The following is a 6,000-nucleotide window of genomic DNA, read 5'->3' on the forward strand; positions in this document are numbered from 1 at the left end:
TTAACCAGATCAATGCATTGGGAAAAGTGTCAGGTCCCATACACAGGTCCAACTGCTCCCAGCTGGAAAGACATGGCTTAACAGCACCTCCTATGAAAAGGAGTGTTAGTTGAGATAAACTATGTGATATGGCTGAAAAAAGAGTAAAAGTGGGACTTCCCTGGTGGCGCAGCAGTTAAGAATCCACCTGCCAATGCAGGGGAAAATGGGTTTGATCCCTGGTCCGGGAAGGTCCCACATGCTGTGGAGCAGCTAAGCCCGTGCGCCACAACTACTGAGCCTGTGCTCTAGAGCCTGCGAGCCACAACTACTGAGCCCGTGTGCCACAACTACTGAAGCCCGCATGCCTAGAGCCTGTGCTCTGCAACAAGAGAAGCCACTGCAATGAGAAGCCCACGAACCACAGTGAAGAGTAGCCCCCGCTTGACACAGCTAGAGAAAGCCTGCGCGCAGCAATGAAGACCCAACGCAGCCAAAAATAAATAAATAAATTTATAAAAAGAAAAAGAAAAAAAAGAGTAAATGTGATCTTACCTGGCATTATTGCAAGCACTTAACATCTCTGAGCCTCAGCTTTCCCATCTATAAAATGGGCATAAAATCCTCACAGAGTGGTTATGGGAATTAAATGAGGTAATGGAGGGAATGCATCTAGCAACTGCAGTGATACACAGTAAACCTCAGTAGATGGGCTTGTTATGTGATGAACGGATCAAAGCAGTGCTGGTCCTCAGCTAGGAGCGGGGAGGACTCAAGACACACATTTGGTATCTTGGGGAGGAAGGATTGGGCTTGGTCTCCATGGCTCCAAACAGTGGAACCCAGTGGGTGAAAGCTTCAGAGAGGCAGAATTGAGCTCAACTCAAGTCCTGAGAATGACAGGTAACTTGAGAAGTGCTTCTAAGGTAGCAAGTTCCCTGGCACTGGAGGCATTTAAGCACAGGTTGCTGCTGCCTTGCTGGGGATATTGTAGAGGACTCAACCATCGGGTGAATAGTTGAACCAGAGTTCCTCTAACTTTGAAATGTGATGATTGGTAATTTTGGCTGTGGGGGTGGTTCTAGAATAGGAGTGAATCAACTCTTGAACTCCTTTTAAAGAACTTTTTATTTACTTATTTATTTACTTACTTACTTATTTATGGCTGTGCCGTGCGGCATGCGGGATCTTAGTTCCCCGAGCAGGGATCGAATCCACACCCCCTGCAGTGGAAGTGTGGATTCTTAACTACTGGACAGCCAGGGAAGTCCCAGAGGAGTTCTGTTAGAACTTTATTTTTATTGGTGGTCTCTTGACCACAAGAAGAATGGGCTTCCTTTGAGCAGTTAGAATCAAGGTGGACGTGTGCACCTGGAGCCCTCAGAAGGCCAGTCCTACCTGCAGAAGCACCCCTGTACTTTGAAGGAAGACCTTGACACAGCCAGGTTACCCTCACCCAATCCTTATAGAATCTGGTTCAGCCCTGGCACGTAAAACCTGTTGAATGAATGTTTGAATATATGATTCAGTGAAATAAAAAAACCATCATCAGAACCTAAGCTTCCAGCATTGCTTATCTTACCAGCGTCAGGGCCCTATTCTGGAATTTCTCAGCTAAAAATTCTTCTCGTGCTCATGCGATGTTATAAATCTTTCAGAATATGTTATAACCACATCTGAGTACTGTTAGTTCGTATAATAAGCCAGGAGGAGGAATTCGTTTTTGGTGAATATGAGTAAAAAAAAAAAAATCCTTCTGTTTAAGCCCACACCTCTTTGAAGGGCCTGGCATATGTTGCTGCTAACCCAAAACTACTACTAACATACCCTGCCTCCAGCGAATGATTTGTGTTCCTTTGGAAACAGTCTCCCATGGGAAGTGCTAGAAACAGAACCCTCACTCCCCCTGCTTCCCCAAGAACAACACAAGTCAACAAATCTGGAATCCTTGCCTCTGTCCTTTTTAAAACAGTTGTTGCTGAGAATCAAAGTCAGCCCACAGTGCATATGGCTTGATTCAAGTGGCTACGTAGAGAGAACACAGCTCCAGGAATATATATAGTACATTCTCAGACTCTCTGCTTTTGCTCCTTATCACTCCATGAATCAGTAAACAGCAGCTTGTCACCATCAGCACCAGTAATCAGCCGGACAGATTCTAGTGGCTGTAGTCTCATCTCTTATTTCCTTTGAACTCCTGAGAGGGGAAGACTGTCAGAGGTTTTATTCCACTGTTTTTGCTTTCTGATGCTTAAAGTGAGAACTGCGTTAAGTTGGCTGCATGGTCTCATCTTGGGAGTGATTGGGGACTTCGGGCGGGGGGTGGGGGAGGTCTACTGTGGGTCCAAGACAAAGTGGAGACCTCAAGAATATTGGGGAATAGGGAAAAAGGTTCAAGTCCTCCTCCCTGGGTTTGTCTTGGTATGTCTCTCTTTGCCATGTGAAGGTGAAGCAGATGGTACTCCAAGGTAAAGATCTTAAGGTAAAGAAATGGGAGGACCTTTTGAATCGCATGTGGGGCTCAATCTAGATCACCAGGCTTTTGACTAGAGAGCGATTTTTTTTTAAAATTAATTAATTAATTAATTTATTTTTGGCTGTGTTGGGTCTTCGTTTCTGTGTGAGGGCTTTCTCTAGTTGCGGCAAGTGGGGGCCACTCTTCATCGCGGTGCGCGGGCCTCTCACTATCGCGGCCTCTCTTGTTGTGGAGCACAGGCTCCAGATGCGCAGGCTCAGTAGTTGTGGCTCACAGGCCCAGTTGCTCCGCGGCATGTGGGATCTTCCAGGACCAGGGCTCGAACCCGTGTCCCCTGCATTGGCAGGCGGATTCTCAACCACTGTACCACCAGGGAAGCCCTAGAGAGCGATTTGAAGTCCTGGACTCTGTTAGGAATGTAGCAGGGATGGAATGATGGCAGCCATGGCCAGTGCTGGTCAAGAGTTTGGGGTCTGGTCCATTTACCCTTTACAATCACTAACACCAGTTGTCCTTCAGCAGGCAGAGGTGAGTTTATGCAAATAAGTTGGGGATTTTGGTTTAGCCTCCTGAAGAAACTTGCATTGTTAAGAGAAGCTCTGGTTTTCATTAGCAAAACTCAGAGAGAGAGAGTTTGTGCCTCGAATCTGATTAGCAGGAAATCTGGGCTTGGTAGGGGCACAAACTTCTGAGTTCTTGAAAAAGCTCACTTCAAAATAAGTAGACTTCTGGTGTAAAATGCCTTTAGTATCTGGATTGTGGAGTGACTTAGTATTAGTGGACTCAAATTTCATTGTATTCTCTGGGTTTTTTTTTTTCCATTCAGAGACAATGTTCCGTAGAAATACATAGAAGGTGGGTCCAAACATTGGGAATTGGTGGTGTTTGTCCAAGAACAGATTAAGCAGAATGGGGATGAGGCTTCTGTATGCAGGTGGTATATAATTTTAGATTGAGTCACAGGAACAACTTAATGGAATTATCTAAAAGTGAGTTGTTAAGAAGGAAGCAGAGAGCAACAACAAAAGTTTCCTATTGCTAGGAATCAAGTTTGCTCATTGGAGGTAGCAAAGTACTTCTGTGTTCGAGGGTAGGGAAGACCTACCGTAAGGGACTTGAGCATCTGTGGATTTTTGTATCCACAGGTGTGTTTTGCCGGGGGACGGTTCCTGGAACCAATCCCCTGCAGACACTGAAGGATGACTGTACAGTAAGTGAGTGAGATTATTTGAGAATTGGTATGTGAGCAGATAATGCTCAGACCTTGGGAGGTAACTCAGGGAGAAATGGGATCAGCTTAAAAATACTTTTCAACCCTTTAGGCCTGGAGACACCTTTGGGAAGAGGACCAGGTGGTGAGAAAGATGTTGAGAGGTTGAAAATGTCTTAGCTCAGAGGGAGGCGGGAGGAACAGGAGCCCCTCATCTAAGGGCAGGCTGAAGGTTTAAAAATGCGTCTGAAGCTGTGTTCTGGGAAAGTAGTATTGAAGCTGTCAAGGCTTGGGGAATTCAAGTATTGAAAGAAGACGGGTGTTACAGGATTTTAGACCTCATGCTATCACTGAGAGCAGGTTTGGGAAATTCCCTAGAGGCAGCTGAGATTCAGAAATCTTTCAAGTGGGTTTTTCCAGCTGGGGCAAATATGGAAACTAAAGAGGATGTCCTCCTTGGAGGGAGACATTATGGGACAAAGCTAAGGCATATCTGAATGGAAGGAAAATGCAGCAGCTATAGAAATGGAAATGTTGCACAAATAAGTAAGCCTTGAGAGCCTTCTGATTTGGAGAAATACAGACAAGGGTATGCTCCTGGGGTCAGGGGAGGGTACCAGGCTGTAGATTTTTGATGGAGTAGCTGCTCTGTTACTGGGCAGAGCCCTATTCCAGGAAGTTTAGGGTGCCAGGTATGCAGGGTTGGAGAGAGAATCATGCACAAATTATTGGGGGAAATACGAAGTTTTATTGGCTGGACCTTAAAGGAAAGGCCTTGAGGAAGGATGAGGTGACTGGTTCTTTTTGCCCTTTCCAAGAGGTGTTTTCTTAGGATACGGCAAACTTAGTATCTTGAAATTCTCTTCTTCAGGTGAGTATTAACTTTATAGGTGGTGGACTTTGGATACTGGGCAGGACTGACTGATGTGGTGGAAAAGCTGAAGCCACGTGGGCTTTTTGGTTCCTCCTTTACTTTTTTTTTTTTTTTTTTGGCTAATCCCTTCACTAAACTAATATGAACTCCTTATCTGTGATTGGTGATAACAACATGGATCTAGATTACATGAGATGTTGGGTTTAGGAAATGTTATATCCACTTGGGAATTGACCGTAAGATTGTAAACTACTCTAACAGTCATATTTGGTTTGGGGATTAAGTGCTTTTTCTAAATATTGTGGAAACGGGCCTCATGCTATTGTATTGTGTTTCCTTATAATTCCCTGAAATCCTGGAAAGATCAGACATTCAAGAGATTGGGATAATCACATTTGGAAGGTGTTAATGTTCCTGTGGGAAATATACTAGTCTGTGAGAAAGCTGAAAAAGAAACCATGGCCTCGAATGCACTTCCTTTGGTTGGGGTTGAGTGGATTCAGAAGGAAAGGGAGGAAACCAGGCGACTGTGTAAAATGATATTGAGACGTTAATTGCTCTGAATTAATCTGAATGAATGAGGAGGGAAGACGAACATACACAGATTTTTAAATATTGAATCAGTTTTGCCTTTCTGGCGTAACCCCAATCTAGTCATTGTAAATTATTATTTTTAGATACTGTTGGATTCATTTTGCTAATATGTTGTTTTCAATTTTTGTACCAACATTCATGAGAGAAATTGACCTGTAATTTTAATTTTCCAGATCATCTTTGTCTGGTGTTGGTATCAAGTTATAGTAGCCTAAAAAGTTGCCTATTCTCTGAAAGAGTTTATATAAGATCGGAATAGTATTTTCCTTGAATACTTGGTGAACTCTACTGCACATCCGTCTGGGCCTGGCTTTACCTACGTGGAAAATAATTTTAATTACAGAGTCAATAATTTGACTTTGATGATTGTAAGACCATTCAAAATTTCTATCTCTTCTTGGGTCAGTTTTGGTAATTTATATTATTCTAGAATTTTTTCATTTCACTTAAGTTTTCAAATTAATTAGCATATTCTTTTCCATAGTATTGTTTTTTAATATATTTATTTATTTATTTTTGGCTGTGTTGGGTCTTCGTTGCTGTGCACGGGCTTTCTCTAGTTGCAGTGGACGGGGGCTACTCTTTGTTGCGGAGCACGGGCTTCTCATTGTCGTGGCTTCTCTTGTTGCGGAGCACGGGCTCTGGGCACGCAGGCTTCAGTAGTTGTGGCACGCGGGCTCAGTAGTTGTGGCTCACGGGCTCTAGAGCACAGGCTCAGTAGTTGTGGTGCACGGGCTTAGTTGCTCTGCGGCATGTGGGGTCTTCCTGGACCAGGGCTCGAACCTGTGTCCCCTGCATTGGCAGGCGGATTCTTAACCACTGCGCCACCAGGAAAGTCCTTCCATAGTATTCTTGTATTATCATTTT

This window comes from Balaenoptera ricei, chromosome 15, assembly GCF_028023285.1.
Source record: "Balaenoptera ricei isolate mBalRic1 chromosome 15, mBalRic1.hap2, whole genome shotgun sequence".
NCBI lineage: Eukaryota > Metazoa > Chordata > Mammalia > Artiodactyla > Balaenopteridae > Balaenoptera > Balaenoptera ricei.